The 23,082-nt window shown below is 41.4% G+C and overlaps 1 protein-coding gene across 7 annotated transcripts in view; it reads right to left on the bottom strand.

Annotated features, from left to right (window-relative positions):
* NTF3 (neurotrophin 3) overlaps positions 1-23,082 on the bottom strand; it is a 107,710-nt gene that overhangs the window by 34,708 nt on the left and 49,920 nt on the right. For 2 of the 7 annotated variants that reach the window (XM_089669868.1, XM_089669869.1), the window contains exon 2: positions 20,690-20,793. The exons of the other annotated variants lie outside the window; for them this stretch is intronic. The gene's annotated coding sequence lies outside the window, so the exon portion shown is untranslated. The remainder of the gene's footprint in view (positions 1-20,689; positions 20,794-23,082) is intronic. 7 annotated transcript variants of the gene reach the window in all.

The following is a 23,082-nucleotide window of genomic DNA, read 5'->3' as shown; positions in this document are numbered from 1 at the left end:
AGTTTCACCTGTATAGTATGCTACATGTAATGGGGTTGATTTACTAAAGGACTGAGTACTTTGCAAGTGCAGGTGCTCCAGAGCTTAGTAAATGGGGGGAGGAGCTTTGCTAACTTCCATCATCCAATCATGAGCAAGTGTAGCATCCTCCAGTGTGCTACTAGAGTAGTGTAGGTGAATTTATTGTGTAAGAGTCATGGTAACTGTGTGAGTCTGTAATACACCGAGTTACTGCAGGTCATGCTGGATAGCTTAACAGGTTGGGACTCTATTGCCTCCACCTGGTCCTGGATGACCATGGAACCTTCCAGAAGCTAGTGAGCAGAAGGGGAGGAGACCTAATCTGCATGTTTATGGGAGTCTAACCAATCCCAGGTTTGGTGGCCCTGGTAGAACGGTGGGACCAACTCATAATTATGGGAAGGTCAGGCTGGCAGGTGAGTAGGGTGGAAGATGGAGTGCTGAGGAGAAAGTCAGTGGCCTGGGAGGGGTCCCCTAGGTCTAGGGGGGCTGGCTTCCAGACTGGGCTCAGGCTGGCTCAGGAGGGTCCATTCAGCATCATGGCATAAACAGGATCAAGGCCTGGTAGCAGTGGGAGCAAGGAGGACAGGGAGAGTACATCAGCACACCCATAGATCTACATGCAGAGAGACTGCCACATGTAGCAAGCTATCAAAGGATGGCGCTCTGCTTAATCCTTTATCCTTGTCCTGGGAGATCTTCAGAGCAGCCAGGAGGGCTGGTAGTGTTTGCAGACTGTGGAGCTGGGAGCAGTTCTACAGGAGAAAGGAAACATCTCTGTATGTGGTTTGCAACAAGCCAAGCTAACTTTTAGAGGGGCTGCAAGTCCCTAGCCCATGAGGGGCAGTTACTATTGATCCGTAATGACTGACCGTTTTCAAGGGAAAAAAACAGTCCAGGTTTGTCTCTGTAAATAGGAAGGAAGTTGTCCCTTTGCATTGATTCAGTCAAGTTGTGCATCCCATAATCCCTATTAACCTATCCAAGTTTCATTTCCTAATAAATAACAAAAAAAAAACAAGCTCATGGACTGTTCACTGACTGTGGATGCAAGTGTGGAAAATGCATGTTGCCTGTCTGTGCAAAGCTTAGAGGGATTCTAAAACACAGTGGCCCTCAAGAAGGTAGCGCTACACAAGCAAAAATGCAGTTTTTTTCCCTTTGCATATGATTGGGTATTCTTTGTAAAGTGAGGCTTTACCTCATGTACTACAGTTTGGAACAACTTGTTTGAATTGCTGTCTATTTTCTGTAAGTAGAACTATAGGCAACTCTTTTTTCCATTTCGGATAGAGTAATGGCAGGTTATAACCCCTGTTAGTTTATGTGTAATTTCTTGTCATCTGTGTCCTATTGGAAGATGTCCCCTCTATTACTTTTCTGGGGAAAACCTAAAATGTTGGATTTTCTGTTACTTTCACAATGATAACAGTAAAACAGGACAAATAAAGAGAGTGATTCTCCCTAATGGGGACAGACAGCTGTAAAAACAGGTGTTCTAATCTACCTCCACTCTATCCAAAAGTGAAAAAAAAAAATCTTCAATTATTCTTCAAGTAAATCAAGCTCAATGACTTCCATATTTGGGTTTCTATGCATTACTGTTGAGAGAACTGATCCAAAAATACTGCATGCCTGGACCACTAGTTAAGGACTTCATGCATTTAATTATTTATTTCCTTCTATGAATTTCCATTAACACCTTTTCATGTGGTAATTACCAAGTTTTTTTGCGGTAAATACTGCAAAATGGTATAGTGAATTGACAGTTTCAGGATTGCATGTGATATTTAGGCAAAATGTGTCCAGACACCTAAATATTGCATGTGTTCTGCTTCTGTGAATGGAGCCTAGTCTCCCTTATAGACTATTTATGCTGTGATGTCACTTGGCTGCCCACTGAGGGATTACCCATTCACCTGTTGTTGACGCATGACTATTGCTATGGTAAGTATATAACGTTCAGAGGAGACCGCTGCCACCTGGGGTATATGGAAGATCCTGATTGCATCTTATAAAAGGGAATTATTAAAGTGTTACTAAACCCAGGTTCTTGCATTCACTATATTTAGTCTCCCACAGTACACTCAACATGGAAATGCAATTATGTTAGTAAATATAAACTGCTAAATACCTTTTCTCATCAGCAGTTAGAGCAGTCTTGTAACGTCTATCAGTGCCCAGCAGAGCACATGTTAAAGCTTGTAGCAGGAGTTTTCATTTTGCTCTAGGAGGATGCAGGACCCCTCACCTCTGTCTAGACAGTGCTGATTGGCCCTGTGCTGATCACATGCACTCTCCCAAGAAAAAAAAAAACCTCACTAGCAATACATACCAAACTGAGCATGTGCAGAGTGACTGTGTCGTATGAGGAGTTAAGAGGGGGAAACTTGAGGAAGAGGAGGATCAGAGAAGACAGGATCAAACAGCGTTTTTACACAATGCAAAGGATTAACCCCTTAGGTTCCATAGTGAGTATAACAAGCATGCTTTACTGCATATACAGACTGATTTTACTGCTGTGGGTTTAGTAACTGTCAATATCTCATCCACTATCTTCTCTTATTTTAAAAGATGTGCCACTTCCTATGCTGCGGTTAGAGGTTAGCAGGTGTTATTGTAAAACATTCACTAGTTGATGATGGAAGTGGACCTGCCAGCTAATCTCTCACTTGACTCTTTTTGGAGTTCTTTAAAGTTCATTATTAATTTACAAATTACTTAAAAGAGTAAACTGTTGCCATTATCAATATTTTATCTGTTTTGTTCTGTTTTTCCTTTCCTCCAGACCTAGTACTAGAGGTCCTATTTAATAAAATGTAATAAGTTTCAGGTTGTCTTGTATAAAGCCAGCAAATGAAAATTAGTAGACAGGGAAATATCTTTGTTATGCATACATACAGTGGGAAGAAAACTGGAGCAGACAGAATCTAGAGCAGTTATGCATAGCAACCAATCAGTTTCTATCCTCAGTGTGTTCAGCTAGGCTTTGAATATGAAAGACTGCAGCTGATTGGTTGCTATGCATAGCTGCTCCAGATTCTGGCTTCCCCAGTTTTGATAAATTCTGCTCAGTTTGTATTGATATATAAACATTTGTATGTCCTGTTATGAATTTGACAGTTATCAAAAATATTTTAAAATACTAGTACGTTTACTGACCGAAATCTATCCTCATATTGTCCCCCACGATCCTACACACAGCACAAATGTAAATGAGAGTGTGGGGGTTTACACTGTGAACGAATAAGGCTTATCTTGCTGTCTACTGAATGTTTCAGGCAATGCCTCAGCAGAAGAGATCTAAAGTACGATTTGCATGCAACTTTTGAGGGCTATCATTAAAGTCTATGGCCCTCAAGTTGCATGAAGTTGGACCAAAGTAGTGCATGAACTACTTTGAACTCGCTGCAATTTTAAGTTGCACATATACAGTATGAATGGTTATCATTGGAAAACATATCGGTACGACTTGCCATGCAACTTTGATGTCCTAAGTTGCATGACAAGTTGTACAAGTGTGAATGGGATCTCACCAATCCTGAGAACACTGTAAATCAGTCCTTCTCTGACCGGACTACCCCAGAAGCCCCCATCTTGCACAGGTGAGAACCCTTAAATACTCAAAATTGCATTCAAGTTGCCCCTCTTAAAAGGACCATAACCCAAAAAAGGGGGACACGTATCTCCAGTCCAGGACCAATCCCTGCCGCCCTGTGCTCACTTTACAACCCTGCTGTAACATGAACCTTATGCCAAGGAAACACACATTTTTGGAGCTATTTCAGTTGTCTTGGCATCCCAAGGGTCTAAGTATCAGTCCATAGTTTGCATAGCATCTCATGAGGCTCTGCTTAGCAATTTTTCTCCAACATACTGGGCCCATCTGTCCTCTTCCCAATTATCCATTTGTTAATATCTACAAACACATTGTATGTATGGCCATCCCAAGTCTCTCATCTGTGGCAATTCTTTGGCATACCACTGCTGTGGCTCTTTTTTCTCACAGCTTCTGTGATATGTCACTGCTGTGACATCTTTAGGTATGGGCACACAAGCCTAGTGGTCTTTCTTGGCAGCCAGTCTGTTAGAAATAACATAAAAGAAGATGGAGAGAAACGAAGAGGGAAAGGTTGGCCCCTCCAGAGTGGTTATTAACAGTTCTAAACAAATGCTTAGATACAAGAACTGGAAAATCTTGTATTGTTTATCCACTGATAGCATTGAGACAAGGATGCAGTAAAATAGAATCACTGTGCTGACATACTAAGGAAGAAGCAGAGACTCCTTGTGCAAATATAACTGCCTGATTGTACTCACTGTGTATAATTAGAATCTATGAATAAGAACACATTTTGTTAAAAGAAGATGATACAACTATTTACATAAAATAGTTCACAAATGCTTTTGTATTAATAAAAATTTTTTTTATGGATTCTGCTATAAAAATAAATAGCTATAGAATTCTGAGAACAAAAGGGAATGTATAACAGAATCTAGGCAGGAACTGTAAAGCAGGATAATTTATTTCGATATGATGCCATTAATTGTGGACACACTCGGGAGATATAAAGAACTGTGAAATATGCAATTCCACAATGTGCAGTCTTCATGTAGTGATGTGTTTTTTTTTTAATCTTCTTCTGATGGATTACACATATATATCCAGGAAACAGTTAATAATACATTTAAAGGAGAAGTACAGCCAAAGCTCATGGATCACTGGAGTGCAGTTCATTCTGCTGACAGCAAGTTAAAGTCTGTTGTCGACTGACATCACTCAGCTGGTCCAGGCTGGGGAAAGATCCCGAATTTAAAGTCGGGATCCACCTAGATGTGTAGACCAGCACCTGGTTCAGCCTTTCAGGGATCTGCTGACATCCTGAGCCAGCTGCCCCTGCCCCAGCAACCTCCACAGCCCAGACCTCCAGTGAGAGCTAGGGGTGGGCAAAGCAGAGAGCTGTGACTGACAGTCACCAGCATTCTGCTCATGGAGCACTGAGAACTGAGCGATCAGCGGTCTTTGATTACTCAGTTCTCAGTCTTAGAGCCAGCGGGGGTCGGACTCATTCATTCCGATGCTGCAGCCACCTAGATAAGTATAATTTATAGGGAAAAAAAACTTCTTTTTTAATGCTTTACTCTGTCAAATTATTTTAATTATAAGAATATATATTATATATTTATTATAAGATTATACAATGAAAACGGACAAAAAGTACTAAACTAGAAACAATTAAATATTTTATATATTTTGATGAATTCGCCCATTTGCTCAAAGTAGAATGTAACCTGGAACAGATCAGTTTGTGAGTTAATGTTCACCACAGACCTAGCATCAGGCGTGTTGACCTAGTAAACCAGTAAACGATTCCTTCAGACTCCTGGAGCCCTTACCAGTTAACTGAGGGACCACACACTGTTTTGAAAGCATTTATCATCCACAAAAAATGGAACCCTATTATCAATTAGAACAGGACTTTGAGCTGGATTCCCTACTTGCTATAATGTTACTGATATACTGTATACCCTTATTAGGGTAGAATGAAAATAATGAAGTCTGGTGAATCCCAAACTGAATGAGGAGAAATGTGATTTAAACTGATCAAAGTGCCACCCCTATTTCTCCAAAATTCACAAATCTGCAACAAAATGTTTAAATGCAAATTTTATGTATGTACTGCAGCACAGAACAAAAACTTTTTAAAAGCCACAGACAAGTTGAACTCCCCCACACTAGAAAATAACCAGTTAAGCAGATCAGTTGGAAAGCATAGACAGTACCTAGCAGAGTCTGCAAATACTCAAAAAACTTCTAATCAAGCCCCATCATTAAAGTGCCATGTCATAAAACCTCTAGCAGAGCAGATCATAATTGGGTTAAAAAAAACTCCATTGAGCCATAGAATTGTAATTGGTTGTCCTAAAACATGTACAAGCAATATACATTGGGGTCTGGCTCAACTTGACATGATACTGCCCTTTCAACACACCTCCAAGCTCTCAAATGCTAGACATAATCCGTAATCTCAGTAATGATAACATTACATTCATAACAAGCACCTTCCTAACGATCAGTTAGATATTAAAGCTGCCAAACAGACTTTGAGGGGGAAAATTGTCATTCCTCTTCACGTCTTCCATGTCACAACAGGACACAGTAATCACATGGAGGTCACTGGGAGGAACCAATGGGTGTTGCGGGGGACACAGGAGATCAACACTCCCACAGCATCAGTTTTCCAGCAGATTTTTACATTCTTCTTTTAAAGAGAACACCTTTTTTTTAAATCCAATATCAGCAACATGTTTCGTTTAAATACTCTGCATTCTTTCATGGATAGTATTAGCTTTTTTATCAATTGATATACTTGGACGTGCTAGTTATACAGGCTTAAAAATACAAATGCCCATGGAGTGTAAAGTATAAGCACTTTTTTCAGTTTTGGACAGAGTGGAGAGGTATTAGGTGAGGTTTGGACTGCTGTCTGTGTTCCCGTTAGGAAGATTCACCTTCTCTGTTTGTACTGTGTCCCGTTATCATAGAGCGTGAAATTGAAAGACAATCCCACTTTTTTGGTTGTCACCAGAACAGGAATAAAAGGGAAATCTTCCAATGGGGGCTATAATTCTGGCAGGAATTCCCTCACTTTGGAAGAATTTGCTCAGTTCCTATTTTGGCAATGGGAAAGAAGTTAAAGGGAAATCTCCCCAATGAGACGCAGATGTGAAAAAAACTGACTAGGGTTATTATTCCCCTTTATTATATCCCAAATTTAAAAAAAAATGTTTTTGTGTTCCCATTTGAGACATTTCTCATCAATTCTTATCCTAAAAAAACCTACCAGAAATTGCTACCCATCCCAACTTTTCCCGAAACAAAAGAAAATGTCTCCAGTTGGACTTTAAAGTGATTGTAAACCCCAGCCATGAAATATGAAGAAAGCATATCACTCTATAGTGTGGTCTCAAACCAGAGCACTGGGTGTTACTTCTGTCTGCTGCTTCTTTCCTCTGCTATCAGCATGAATCACTTCTGACACGTTTTCCTGACAACAAGAGAAAAATGGTGACAAGGGAGGGAGCTCCAGCAGACTGACAGACTCAGCTCTGTTTCCCTGATCTGTATGGAGGGGCAAGGTGTCTCTTCTCTCCAATCAGCTCTCAGAGCTCTCCTTACTGAGCTCTGCAGAGTGTAGTTTCAGCTATCTGCCCCTTTTTTCTGAACTCTAAGACAAGCTTTGTAAAATCAGCACTTTGAACGGATGTAGAGAAGACATGACTGCAGACAAACAGATACAACTTATGTATTTGTTTCTTCTCTGTGTATCACCTGAGGCCAGCCACTTCACAATGTATATGCAAATGTTTACAACCACTTTAAGGTCTCGTTCACACAAATTTTTAGTTACGTGAATCGGTCTTCATAGAGCATTTGATAAGGGGAGGAGGTGTTGTATCACGTTTTCACGACCTATTTTAACCCCTTGAACCTTGCACTAGCATGGCGAAACTGTGTGCATTGCACATGGCTGTGGGGTGCATGCAGAGCAATGGAAGGTATAATTCTTGCAGCAGCAAATGTACACACTCAGACACTGCCTCTGCAGCTAAATAGGGTAGCAGTTGGGGGGCAGTAAAAGTGCAGCTAGACTGTTGGATTTTACTTCGACCCAACCCCTAGTGTAAACTAGCCCTAAAGGATAAAATATGTTCACCCATGCTTTCATTGTAGTTAAAGTCCTCCATTCCCATTAATAACTTAATCTCTATTTCCAGGCTCCTCTATTTCCAGGCTCCTCTATACAAAGTGTTTCCAGATTACATAAAGTGGTCATAAATACCTCTTTGACTTCCTTTTTGCATAACCCCCATTTCAATTCACAAACACTCTAGCCAAAAAAAAATCCTATAACATCAAACGCCATCCAGTTCTTCTAATGCTGTGCACAAAATTGGGTTTAGAGTCTTTTGTCCTAACAATTATTCAAAGGCACATCACTCCTATAAACAGAATCATGTGAACTATTTCAACAATTCAACAATTACTTTACATGGTTCTATTTTAAGGTTGAAGTCTATTCCCACTTAGGCCAAATGCCAATCTTTTTACAGTTTCAAGAAAAGCAAAAGCTCAGGCAATGGCTGTACAAGGCTCTAGAATGCAGCAGCAAACACACTCTGAAATTTGGAAAATGCCTAAAAGCATATGGATAGGCATATATACGCAATACTAAAGCTGAACTCTGGGCACAGAAATTGTCATTTAAACTATAGGCAAAACTTTTTTTCACATTGGATAGAGCAAGGAAGGGTTATAACCCCTGTCAGAGTTTTTCCTCTTTATCTCTGTACCTCTGCAAAAATTTCCCTTCACTTCCTGTCCCATAGCCAAACAAGAAGTGAGAGGAAATCCCTGCAAATAAATGGAATTCCTTGGGGACCCCCAGGTCACCAGAACTAGTTTCCTCACTGGAAAGCCCAAGATTTCAGTTTGAGGTTTGTGGACCGCAGAGGTAGCTAGGAAGAATGATACAAACTGATAAGAGTTCAGCACAGGCAGGGAGCACATATTCCTGGCAGGATCAACAAATATATTTTTTGCACTTATTGAATAGATATAACATAACACTTTTAATGGTATATTCAACAGACCAAAAGGAAGTAAAAAAGAGTGTTGGCATGTGTAGTTCTTCTCCATCCAGCAGGTGGTGTCTTGCTGCTCAGGGATGGAGTGGAGACCTAAGGGGGATGATGTTCCCCTGCAGCCTCCATATGTGTCACATGAGAGGCAGCTGTCCAATTGGATGCTGCAACTCCCAGTGGCCATCTTGGTTGAGTGCAGTACTAATAAAAAGTAGTGCCCTGATGAGTTTGTTGCGCATTTGCGGGTGAACAGTGTAGGGAAAGGATCCTTTTGCAAAGCAACAAGTGTCTCTGTTGTGGAACTTACCATCAACTACTATGCAACCATCAGTAGAGTGCATGTAGTTAGGAAGTGGCTACAAAGAGGCAGCAGGGATCAGCAGCATTGTGATGCCACAAAGGATGGAAAGAAGATGAAAGCAAATATTTTATCATTTAAAAAGTATGATACATATTGCTTTATCCAACTATAGGCTATTCAAATAGAGTTCATGTGTACTTATAAACCAAACTCAACTTTCAGTATAAAATAGCTAAATACATTTCAGGGGTATCAAATCAAGTGGTGTGCAAAGTCCTAAAGTTGGGTTTGTTTAGAAAGCAGCCACAGCCTGAATAATAAAGTCCATTCCATGCCAAAATGTTGCAGAGAAAGACCCTTTGAAGCAGTGGTCTACTGCAGAGATCGGACATGCCCCCTGCTGAGCCAGACCTATAGCTCTGCAGTCAGCAAAGTTCATGCTCCCTCCCAGGGCTTTTTTTCTCAGAGAATAGGTGCAGGAATTCCCCCCTTCTGAGCCACCCCTTGTTTCCACCCCCTACCCACCTTTGAGCATTATCCCTTGGTTCCAGCCCCATCCCACCTAGTACCCAAGTATTATTTTGTATAAAATTTCTTAATAATAACAAGAAAAGTAGTAAAATAGATCCCCATGCACCCAGCAACAATAACCCCCCCAGCAACAATAGCTCCCCCAGCAACAATAGATTCCCCCGGCAACAATAGACTCCCAGCAGTAACAACAGATCTCCCATCTGCAAGCAACAATAGACCTCTCCCTGAACAGTAGATCCTTTCCAGTAACAATTGACCTCCCGACAACAGTAGATCCATCTCCAGCAACAATAGACCTCCACGGCAACAATAGACCACCATGCAAAAATAAATACCCTCCAGTGACAATAGATCCCCCAGCAGCCAGCATCAACAGACCCTCCAGCCTCCCATGCCATTACATACATTTAGTGCTGGAGGTGCCGGAACTGCGGTACCCCGTGTTCCTTCTGAAAAAGGCACTGCTTCCTCCTGAATGGAGAGCTTCTGCTCTGGCTTGACATGGGGGGGGCATGTCAGAGCTCTGCAGAGAGACCACTGGCACAGGTCAGGCTTTTTTACCCAGGCTGTGGCAGTGGGCTTATTTGACTGAATTAATCTGTGGTTAGCCTTTCATATCAACTTAGCAAAGGGTCCTTCCCTACAGCATACTAAAAGGGAACAGGCTTTTCTACTCAGGCTATTCAAATAAACATGAACTCTAAGACATTGCCCAATTTTTGTTTTGATGCACCAGGAATGTATATAACTTCTTTAAACTGAAAGTTCGGTTAGGCTTTAATGTGACACCATTTCTAATAAGGTAAATTTTGATAACACAACACTGTCACCAGAAACATCAACTTTTCTTTAGACTGGAAATTGCTTTTAAGAAGAAAATGTTAAAAAAAAAAAAAAAAAAGACAGAAAAGTAAAAAAGTGACCCATTAAAATGGTAAACTGAGTGAAACTATAAATTGTGTCCTACGTGTGTGACTGCAGTACACTAAACATCCTTAACGTTCCCTAGTGTGTCAGAACTTGGCTGGTCCCCCATTAAGAGAAGCAGAGTAGAAGCAAAGAAGGGACCGTCTGCCATGGAATTTTGTGCAGAACACATGGTAGAGTAATAGATCACGCCTTGGTGGGATGACAGCTTGTAGTGAATAGGTTTAATAACCCAGTAAAATTCTTAGCTCTCAGTTCAGAAAGATTTCAGCGTAATTCTATTCTATTGCGGAAATTGGAAAGAGGGGTGGGTTGACGTTCGTGTCTACAGACAATAGGTATTATTCAGTGTTGGATTTATAGCAGGTCGGTGGCAAATACCCTGCAGACTTTCCGGCTTCACTGCAAAAATTAAAGCTGAACTCAAGGCAGTTATAAAAAAACAAATACAGTAAAATATATATATGTATATATATATATATATATATATATATATATACAGTATATATGTATATTAACACTTAATTTGTTCTATTTTCCTATATTAGCTCTGAAGAGGTTCAAGCAATTGAAATGTGTTGGGGTTTTTTTAATGAACTTTTATAAACCAATAAACTCATAGCTGAACGCCAGCAAAAAATGATCTTTTGAATATTTGCTATGTACCAATAAATCAGCTCTAATTAGGTGTGCCTCATGTTTGGATGTCTGCTGCAATGCTTATTGTTATACCACACAAAAAAAGGAAAGTAGTGGGATTTCTCAAGTAGTAGGATTTTTTGGGGGAGTATATGCGTTATGATAGGAATGTGGTGGTTGAACACCAATCATCTCAACCATCTAAAGTCTTACTGTCAGTTAAAGTTAATTTCATTCAGCAACAACAATAGAGTAAGTACCGCAAATCTTCAATATATCATAAAATAGTGCTGCGCTAGTTACATAATAATATACATGATCTTAAATGGCAAAAAAATGTTCCACGTACTATAAATAATATAATAAATTCTAGTTCATGTAAATCAACACATATGTATATGTAGTGACTATCAACTGTCCCAATATTAAATCAAAAAGTCCAAATATAAATTCAGTGATGAGCTATAAACGTGCTTTGCAGCCAAAACTTCATCTCCATGTGTGCATACAGCATAAAATCCAGTACCAGACCATCACCAGGTGAGTTGAGTATAATTAGATTGTAAGCTCCCAGGATCAGGGACCCCCTAACCCTCTTGTATTGAACTGTATTGTCTCCCGTTATATTGTAAAGCGCTGAGCAAACTGTTGACGCTATATAAATTCTGTATAATAATAATAATAATTAGGTTAGATTTATAGCAGCGCATAAGGATTACATTTCTGTAATAGAGTAAGTACCAAACGTTTGGTGCCGAGACTTACAATTATGGCTCTCATACAGTGCATACAGTGAAGGCTGTGTGGGTCACTTGCCATTCCACGTGTAACCAATGTGCATTGACATACATTTGTAACAAATGTGGATGTGTGTTTCAATGACTTTTCTTTTTCCTGCCCTGTGAGTATCACTGACAGGCTCTTTTACAAGCATTTTAACGTGTTTTTCTGCCCTGTGAAAGTTACCAATAGGCCCTTTAACACACATTGATGCATTTTGTGGCCAACACGTGTTGCACACATGCGAACTATCACCATTTAAAACAACAGCTACCGTGTACCTGCTCACATTGACCGGAATAGAAATGAACTCATCTTCACAAATGTTAGGTCTCATTGGGGTTGATTTACACTTTACAGAGTGAATGTTCACTTAGCTTACTGGATAAGGCATACCTCCCAACTGTCTCTGATTTTGAGGGACTGTCCCTGACAAAGTCCTGCTGTCTCTCTTTCCTCCTCATTTGTCCATCATTTTGGTCTAATCTATATAGTTGTATATAAAATGCACTTTTTATCTTTCAAAAAGTGTTTTACAGTGCTAAACCTTTCATCCAATTTCGAAATTGCTGCATTTGTGAATTTCAGAAGTCAGTATAAAAGAATAGTAGAGGTAAAAAAAAAGTAATTGTGGGTTTAACTAATCTTTTTTTTGTAGAATTCTCCTTTAAGAGGGCGTGTCAGGGGGTGTGTCCTATGCCCACATACATTTGTTCCTTTGTTCCCATCTCAAAAAGTTGGGAGGTATGGATAAGGTAGAGCTGCATTTCTTTCAATAATCTAATCAAGTACAAGCAAATATCCTGATTTTTTTTATGCTTGCATCAGATTGGGTATTCAGAGTGAACACAGTGTTACCTAATCCACTAGCCTTCAGCCTAAGGCAATCCATCAATGGGTTGATTGTCTTTCCTGCAACCACAGGTTGCTAGAAATAAAATTGCTTGATTCCTCTATCAACATAGTCAGTGTTGATGGGGAATCCCTACCAGAACGCTATGTTCGGGAGTCTTCCCATCTGGCAGAACACATTGATTACTGCTGGTGAATATAGCCACTGGCAGTAATTACATGCAAAAAGTCTGAAAGGCTGGTTGTATCCAAGTTGATCGATGGATCAACTTGGGTACAACCACCCTGTCCATACATAGATTGAATCTCGGATGGTCCCTGCTGTACCAACCAAGTTTCAGTCCCTCTATGGCCAGTTTAAAGCTGCCTTCACACAGGTGTTTAGCCATGGCGCACTTCCCAGTGGCAGAAATCTACTGATTCTTGGTGCAGGGATTGGCAACTACTTGTGGATAGCAGTGGTTGCTGAGCCCATTCACTGCAATGACAGACTGTTGGCTGTCTCACACAGCCAGCGATTACATGCACTGATTGCAGCTGAATGCACTTTACAAATAGCTGCGGCTGCCGACAGCCTGTCATTGCAGTGTACAAGCGTGGAGACTGCAACTGTCACTATCCACACTCAGCTGTCAATCACAGCTGCAGAAATCACTAGATTTGCACTGTGTTTAAACTCCCTTGCAAATACGGCCTTATTCATCATTTCTGGTGAGCAAAAATAGAAAAAAAAAGCAGAGTGAAGAAAACATTCAAAGATAGGGACTATTCATCATAGTGTCCAATTAAACACTTTTCTGCTTGATAAATCACGTTCTATAGTCAACAAAGGATTACAAAAGTATGTATCGCTATTATGAACATTTAGCGCTGCTGGGTCAATCAAGGCCATAAATACTGCCATCATAGGATGTCGGGTGTTGTGGGGAACATGGGTTCTAACAGGGAATTACAATACAAGCCACACATTATAAACTGAATTCAGTTTGTTTTGTTTTTGAGAGTTGAGTTAACCCTTTTAGTTATTTTAATACACATCATGGTCAGTTCGCTAAACTATGTGAGCTATTTGAACTGTGTTAATCTTCTCATTAAAGTGGCCCTTCACAAAATGTATGGCTAAAACTGCTTTTACCTATAAAAAAACTGTATGTACTCCCAAACTTTTCTGTTTAGTTTTAGATAGAATAGAATAACTTTAAAACCTCTGTCAAGTTACTTTTTTGCTGTCTTTAGAAAGATTTCCCTTTACTTTCTTTATTGATGCAACATGGAGATGTCATCAACATAAAGGGAATTCCCATCTTAGACAGCTGTCATTGAAAAAGCTGTCCCCATTGGAGGATTTTCCTTCATCTCTTCTTCTAATGACAGCTCAAAATGTTGCATTTCCTATCATTTACTGTCTCATTGGCAATGATCACCAGGGCAAATAGAGAGTGAATATCCTTAATGAGGATGCAGATTGTGCTAATAACTTGACAGAGGGTCTAACCCGCCCCTACTCTATTCAAAAGTAAAAAACAAAAGCAAAATGCTATTACATCCAATTTAACCTTTCCTGATGTCCCTGCTGCCAAACACTGTTCTGATCAGGGACGGACTGACAACTCATGGGGCCCCCGGGCAATAGGGGATCATGGGGCCCCTGTGTCCTTGCCCAAACTCAAAAAAGCCTATGAAACAGGTACCAGGGGCATCTCATGGGGCCCCCTACTGACCCCGGGCCCTCGGACAGTGCCCGAGTTTCCAAGTGGTCAGTCCGCCCCTGGTTCTGATAACTAGAACTGGTTCCCTGAAGTCCACAGGAAAACCAACACTTCTGGGTGTTTTGATCTCTGTGGTCTCCCATAGTTCTCTCTAGTTCTTTTCTGTGACCTCCATATCACTGTAGGAAAGGGTGGTGATGTGAGGTCAGAGGGTGAATTCTGCAAGTGATGTGGAAGTGTCAATCTCCTCCATCTTCTGCAGCTCTTAGACCCCATTCACACTTGTAAATGTGGCCATTAGCATTCACATGCGGGAAAACCCATGCGCAACTACATGTGACTGGCTGTGATTAGCTGCCTGTGGGAATTGTCAGCCTTCCATTGCTTTCAAAGGGGTTGCCACCCACAGCTAATCAGTGGTGCCCCCCCTCCCAGGGTCTCCTGTGTGAAAATGCTAACTGTCCACTTGTAAGTGTGAAAGGAGCTGATGTGATTCCTTGTGCTGATCTCTACCCATTACAGGATACAGCACTGATGAGCAGGTCAACAGGAGGACCAGTGAATACTGCAAGAGGCAAAGGAGATGATCATTTTTGTTGGTTTTCCATCAGACATTGGGGGGGGGGGACTATTTCTTAAGATCAGAGCACAAGGGACAAGAATCGTTAGTATTTACATCTTTTACAGGTATGGCTTTTATAAGACATTTTGAAACAGTGCCACGGTCACAGTGAATGTCTGTAGCGCTACCCCCATAGGAACTGCTAGTGCTTTATCCAGGCTTTCCCCTAATCTTCATCCGCAGCCAAGCACACAATATTTTCTATAGTCAGGTGCACACAACATTCGCTCATTACTCCAATGATCAGTCTGGGAGTTGTAGTTTTTGTTGTTTTTATTTTGTTTTAGAAGGGATAGGGATATAGTGGGATATAGTAGGATACCCTGAATTGAACTATTGACAATGGAGGGCAGCTTTCTCTAAGTGGATCTGTTGGTTTCCTTAGTAGAACTGTGTAGCAGACTGTACAAAGAATGGAGCAAAGTCCTTCTGTAACAATGGAGAGACTAAATGGACAGTTGCCCTTCAGGACACCAGCCAGTGTCCCCTCTTGTCTACACCCAGCAGCTGCCCATATAGATCCCGAGAAGGTTAAACAGAAAAAGTCACAGGATCCTTTTCTCAGTGATACCAGACAAGATCTGTAGACATCCTCCTCAGTCAGTTCTCAGAAGCACCCTGGGTTTCAGTTTTCTGGCCCTTGGGTCATCCACTCAAAGCCTGTTGGTAGCATGAGCCAGGGGAGGCAGCTACCTCCCTGGTTGGAACTCCCTTATCAGGAGAAGTGGAAGAAGAACCCAGATCCCATGTGCTCACTGAATATAAATACTAGTACCCAGCATGCTCAGGGGCACCACTCCCTGTAATTAGCTGTAGCTGCATTCATATCTATACTGCTCATCTGCATGGCTCATCTGCACTATCCACCCAGAACCTACCTAGGTTACCTGGATACAGATGAACCTTCACCCAGATACAGTAGGACTGTGACTAACACAGGATGAGCTAGCCAGGCAATTGTAGCTCTTCAGATAAGCAGAGATAGAGCCATTAATTGTACCTAACAGTCAACTGTTAATTAGAAGACCATACTATGCTACACTCAGTTATCCACAACCTAGCGCCTATCTGTGGGGGTGCTACCTGTCTATCTAGTTTTCCATTTATCATTCATAACAAGCTTCCTTAAAGATGGACCTCTCATTAATATTCAGCCTTTACCTAGATTAGCAGAGCACGTCAGCCTTACCAAACCACAAAAAAATACCTCCCTCTTGTAATCAATTAAAAATAATACAAAGCTGCCTGTGTAACTGTTGAAAGATTCCAGTTTCTAATCATTAGTGGGATGTGAGTATCAATTAGGGCTGCCCCCATATAAATAATACACTATTACCACCTTTAGAGTCATTATTAAAGTGTAACTCGGATCACAGCTTTTTTTGACAGAACTTGGCTAAGTTTTTAATTCTGTCTGTGTTCTCATTATAGGCTATGTCTTCCCATTCATAGTTCATTGACTGTGAGCCACTGACCCCGAACAGATCGGCAGTTATGAATTCACTTGATTCCCTCCCCCCTCCAGGTATGAAAGTATAGAAGTTAGAGTATGAGAAAGATAGTGAGACAACTAGCATTTTCAGATCAGCAAAGCATTTTTTTTTATCTTTGCAAAAGTTTCCTTAAAAAATGGCCCAGGCGCACCCCAAAGCCCATCTATATTCCTACGATCTAATGGTTATTGTAGAGATTACAGAAAAAAATGCAGGACCCTAATAGGCGGCTCCTGCACATGTGAAGAGTACTGTATGGTTATAAAACATTTGGGATAAGCTAATTGTCCAGGATTTGATTTGCCAGGACTATGTAGAAGGGCAAAACGTAACTGCTTTGAAATGACAATACGGGGTACACCCATGGCACAGGATTTATAGAGCAAAGAAGACTGTTTGCCTATCTGTCTCTAAAATGTCTTTGGGAGATGGCAGTAAACAGAAAGAGGAAGGAGGAGTAAAGTGGAAGAGTCTTTGACTATCTTGTGTGTAAAATTCACAAGCTCTTTTCAACAGAACAGGTACGAGGAACCTAGAACATGTGAAAAGGTGTCAAGAGCTCCAACTACTGGCTGTATAAGAAACTACAGAATCTTTATATGCTTTATCTATATTGTACCTAACCTAAAGTGTATATAAAACCAAAACTTTTTTAACTTTTGAAAACTACGTGGACCTGTCAGGTTGTTATTTCTGTCTGTTTCTCCCCTAGAGAGATGTACTCTCTATTTTTCCTGGTGACCACAAAGTTAGGGAAATTCCCAAATTTTGGATGGCCACCAAAACAGGAATAGAGGGGAAATCTTCCAATGGGGACATTTGTTCTGGTTACAACTGTCTAAGATTAAAATTCCCACTCTTTGGAGAGATTTTCTCACTGCCTAATGTATCTAAAGGACAGAAAGTGAAGGGAAATATTCCCAATAGAGCACATAAAAAACAAAACAAAAACAAAAACGCTTTAGCCTTAAAGTGGTGCTAAAGGCAGAAGTTTTTTTTTTACTTTAATGCATTCTATGCATTAAAGTAAAATATCTTCTGGGTGCAGCTCCTCCCCCCCAAGCCACGGCTCATACTTACCTGATCTCAATCTCGATCCAATGTGCATGAGAGCAGCGGCTCTCCCTAGTCTCTTTCACCTGATTGCCTCACACAGCAGCGAGAGCCGTTGGCTCCTGCTGCTGTCAATCACAGCAAGTGAGGCAATGAGGAGATCATAGGGGGAGTGGCCCAGCCATGCTCTGTGTGTGAATGGACAAAATCCATTCACAGCAGTGCGGCTCAGGAGTGAACCTGCTTGAGTCCCCCCATAGCAAGAGGTTTGCTACTGCGGCCACTCGGCAGGGAAGAAGAGCCAAGACCACCAGCGGGGGACCCAAAAAGAAGAGGATCGGGGTTGCTCTGTGCAAAACCATTGCACAAAGAAGGTAAGTATAATGTCTATTATTTGTTTTAGAACAAAAACAGCATTTAGAATCCCTTTAAAGTATAATTAAAGGCAAAACATTTTTTTTAAGTTTTGAATAGAGTGGAGGGGGATTAGAACATCTGTCAGTTTTTATTGCTGTCTGTGCCCCCTTTAGGGAGATTCGTCCTTTCTGTTTGTCCTGTTTACCATTATTATTCAAAAGTGAAAGTAAAAGAAAATCCCAAATTTTGGGTTGTCCCTAGAAAGGTAATAGAGGGGACGTCTTCCAGTGGGACAATAGTCCTGGCGACCTGGGAGTCCCAAAGGAGTTTTCTTAATTTGCATGGATTTCCTCTCACTTCCTGTTTAGCTATTGGACAGGAAGTGAAAGGAAATCTCAGAAATGGGACACAATGGTGAAAAAAAAATCTGACTTTTAACCCCCCTTTGCTGAATCCAAAATGGGAAAAAAAAGTTTTGCCTATACACTTTAAAGCGGAGTTCCACTCAAAAGTGGAAGCTCCACTTATTTGCCTCCTCCCTCCTTCTCTGCTATATTTGGCACCTTCTGGGGGGGAGGCGGGAGCAGGTACCTCCTCCCTCCTGCAGTCTCCTGGGTACTTTCACAGGTCCCAGGAGACTGCTGAACCAATTAGGAGGCACGGCGCAACTCGCGAATGCACATGTGCATGCGCAGTGGGCACCAGGCTGTGAAGCTGCAAGCTGTCGCATCCTGGTTCCCCCAGTAGAGATGCCGGCACCGTGGAGGAAAGAAGGGGAGAAGGGACTGTGCGGGTGAGTACATAGCTGGACCTCGGGACAGGTAAGTGTGTGTTTATTAAAAGTCAGCAGCTACAGGTTTTGTAGCTGCTGACTTTTAATAAACACAAAAACTTCTGGAACTCCACTTTAAAGCTGTGCACGGGAAACAAATATTTTAATTTAAATATGTTGCCCAATGTCTACACATAGCAGACTTCACCCACTACAGGCTGCCTGTAGAAAACCAACCGAGGGTGGGGAGACAAGACCAGTCACCCTGCACACAGAGTGATGGCAGTAGTGATTGGTCCCTATTACAGGAAGTTTCTGCACAGAGGCAAAGTGCAGAAGCTGTTTCATGGTTGATTATCACACAGATCTAGAATAAATATGCAAAGAACCAGGGGCAGACTGACAACTCATGGGGCCCCCGGGCAATAGGGGATCATGGGGCCCCTGTGTCCTTGCCCAAACTCAAAAAAGCCTATGAAAAAGGTACCAGGGGCATCTCATGGGGCCCCCTACTGACCCCGGGCCCTCGGGCAGTGCCCGAGTTTCCAAATGGTCAGTTCTCCCCTGCAAAGGACACCAAGATTCAAGTATGAATACAAAATCTTTTTGCATTTAGACAATACTTGTTTAGCCTGGAGTTCAGTTTTAAGAAAAGAGAAATTTATTGTTTGCATTATGTATTTTACTGATCATAGTAAATAACAAATAAATACGAGGTGGTATCAAAAGTTGCAAGACTAGTTTTGTAACATGCCAACAGATGGAAGCACAAGGCTACACACACAGTCACATGGAGCACTGACCTTCATAAGCCAGTGTACCAAAAGACATCATCCTGTTTACAACAGGAGCTGTGCAATTGGTGCTATTCTGACCACATGAGTTACCACGCCTGCTATTTCATCAAGTTAGAACAAAGAGCAAACATAGAGTTGTAATTTAAATTGACAGTATAGTTTGTTTTCGAGCTCTTATTTTGAGTTTTTAGGATTAATATTATTGAATATATATATATATATATAAACCTGCGCTTGAGGAAATTGTAATATAGGATAAAATATAAACTGTAAACATATAGCAGCTGAACACTAAAAACCCTGATACCAGGCAATAATAAAATATATACATAAAGTGTAGCACCTAATAAAGTGACAAATGATTAGTGAAAAAAACAGTGAAAAATTTGTCATACTAAAAATTGTCCATCAAAAAATATTCAGATAAAGAAAAAGTCCCCGGAGGCCGTGATGAAACAAAGGAAATCCAAGGACAGCTGTTGTGTCACCAACCACTCATATGAAAGGCTTACCAGAAAAGCATGACTCCCTGTTAAGAGTGGTCAATCACGCTTTGTTGTAAACAACCCAGAAAGCTGGACAACCGGATCCTCCTCCAGATCACCAAGAGAGAAAAGTAAAGATCCTCCAAGCAATGGACCCTAATTAGGGTAACTACACCACTCCAGATGGTATTCAGACTCATGCTAAGAAACATGCAAAAAAAGAGTGCTCCACATAGTGTAAAACCATTAAGACAACATTTATCTGAAGTATGGTTGCACTCACATAAGAGTGGACATCATTGAGCATAGATAGGCAAAATGTCAAACTTTTCCCATTTCCAAAATGACCGCCGGCCGGTCGCGCATGCGCAGTAGCTCCGCCCTATGCATTTTGTCACACGTAACATCATCTGGGTGCCCCTGAATTGCGATCTGAATTTGGGGTATCATCAGTATTGTATTGCACCATTCGGTGCAATGTGTTTTTGAAAAGTAGTACATGCACTATTTTTGTTGTCATCCTGTGCGATTTCAGCTCATTCAAATGAATGGGCTGAAAGAATTGTGCTCCTGTGCAATTCAGGTGTGGATTGGTTCTAACTGAAACCTCTACGACCACCCTATCACTTCCACATGTAGTGAAACATGCAACACATTTCTTCCCAACCCTCCTACCATCCTCACAAGTGTCCCACGCTCACCTCAGTTCTGTGGCAGCCTGGGACATCTATTGCACCTTTCAGGATGTAGAGCAGAAGGGAGACGAGAAAACTCAGTTCCTTGATCTTCCCCTTGAGGCACAAACCTGAAAAAGTGCAGCTGTCAGTCTCAATTGCAATTATTTCTTTTAGAGAATACATAACGTTTTGAGGTTTTACTCTAGGTTCACACTATTGCGGGCCGCGTGGCCTGTGTTTGCTCGGGCATGGCAGCCCATTCATTTGAATGGACTGCTGTGTTCTCGTATTCCACAGAAAAAAGGTACTTGCACCTTTTCAAAAACGTGGCCGCATGGAAACCATATGGTCAAAACGACCAGCAGCCGCAAACACACTGAGGGCTGAGATATGTGGGCTTGCCATTCTCAATAAATGGCAGTGCCACGTGTCTCATAAGAGCAGAGCGAATTTGCTGTGGATGGTTGTGGGAACAAGTGCAATTCCTGCAACCATAACTAGCCTACAGATTGCAGGCAAGTGACAACCTAGCCTGAGCTTTGTTTTCATGTACAAAATGAGAATTTTAGCATGTGTGTGTGACGGAGTCACTTTGGGTGGGGGGGCCCATGGAACCCAGCTTACTTTGGAGAGGTGGGGAGACCCCTTTCTCAGCTCCCCATATCCCTCTTATATGTAAATCACTCTGTGCCTGTTAGGGGTACAGGGTGATCTGTCCTAATATTGGGGTGGGGGGTTGTTGATTGTTTAATGTTATGTGGCTGCATCCCATTGTTCTATTGTTTGTCTGGCTTGGGAGCAAACTATTATGGGATGTATGTGTTTATGTGTATTAGCTTAGTGGGGGGGTGTCTCTTGCAGCCCTCCCTCCTGATGGGACTGAATGCTGGTGTGATGTTGGAATACCTGTGTGTCTCTTGTTACTAAATGTAGATTGCCCCACCCTGTGTCATTATGTGTCAGTGTATATATCTTGTATCTGTGTTCAAATAAACTAGTCTACCTCCTGGTTTACTTCAAGACTGGTGTCGTCTAGTCTTGTATGGTCGGCTGTGGTGTCTGTTGTCGGTGTTCGGACGGGGAAGCGGTATTCTAACGAAAGCACTCAAGCGCAGTCTGGATCGGCTCCGTTACAGTGTGCAATATGGGAAAATTGTCATGACAGCAAAAAGGTTACTGCAATCATTTGTAGATTAGCCATTAAAATAAACAAACTCTCAACTTGCAAAAACCTTTAAGATACCATTACACAGAGAGTGCATTGTTTTCAGTGAGCCAACCCACTCATAGACTTGAATTGAGAAGCAAAACGCAACTATTCTTTAATACTGTAAAGCAGGAAGCATTGCCTGCATATGTAATGAGCAGATATATAAATATATATCTTGTGACAGGTTTTCTTAAAATATTAGTGCACAATAGTATTTGATCACTTCTATAAATACTGTATATCTAAAAATAATCACATGGCAGCAAATCAATGCATTTAGGCATCTAGATGTGGTGAAGATGACTTGCTGAAGTTCAAACCGAGCATCAGAATGGGGAAAAAAGGGAATTTAAAGGACTTTGAATATGGTGTGGTTGTTGGTGCCAGACGGGCTGGTCTGAGTATTTCAAAATTTGCTAATCTCTTGGGATTTTCACGCACAACCATCTCTAGGGTTTACAGAGAATGGCCCAGTGAGTGGCATTTGTGTGGACGAAAATGCCTTGTTGATGTCAGAGGAGAATTGGCAGACTGATTCAGCTGTGACATTCAGATGGTAGGGTCAGAATTTGGAGTAAACAACATGAAAGCATGCATCCATCCTGCCTTGTGTCAGTTCAGGCTGGTGGTGTAATGGCGTGGGGGATATTTTCTTGGCACTAGCAAGGTATACTTAATAAAGTGGCCGGTGAGTGTATGCGTCAGTTATTAAAGGGCTGAAATGTCATTCCTCCCACCAACAACAGCCACACTGGCTCCATCAATCCTGGAATCCTGGATCATATAGTTGGTAGGTATGTATATGTCAGTTGTTAAAGGACTGAAATCCCATCCTTCTCACCAACAACAGCCACAATGGCTCTGCCAAGAAACGGGAACAAGCTTTCAGAAGGGACATGCCAGAGATAGACAATAAAGAGGCTTATAATGAAGACGCAATGGCAACACATGGATCAGCATGCAGTAACGAGAAGAACATACTGTACTCCTGTTTTCATAGCCATGGCAAGAAATGGTCACGACTTACTTGGCCTATGTCATCCCCAGATGTCAGAACTATCACCAAGAATGTGCTTCAGTCACATTGTATTAGGACACTCATAAAGGATAAATTGATTAAACTGCTGCTTGTGCTTCTCTCAGTCAGACTTCTGCTTTTACAATTAAACTACAAGCTGATTTTGCCATCAGCAAAATGCTCCCATCA

Source organism: Staurois parvus, unplaced genomic scaffold (genome assembly GCF_062004578.1).
Source record: "Staurois parvus isolate SC_StPar_1 unplaced genomic scaffold, SC_StPar_1.0 ptg000010l, whole genome shotgun sequence".
Lineage (NCBI taxonomy): Eukaryota > Metazoa > Chordata > Amphibia > Anura > Ranidae > Staurois > Staurois parvus.
This window is presented reverse-complemented; position numbering and strand designations above follow the sequence as displayed.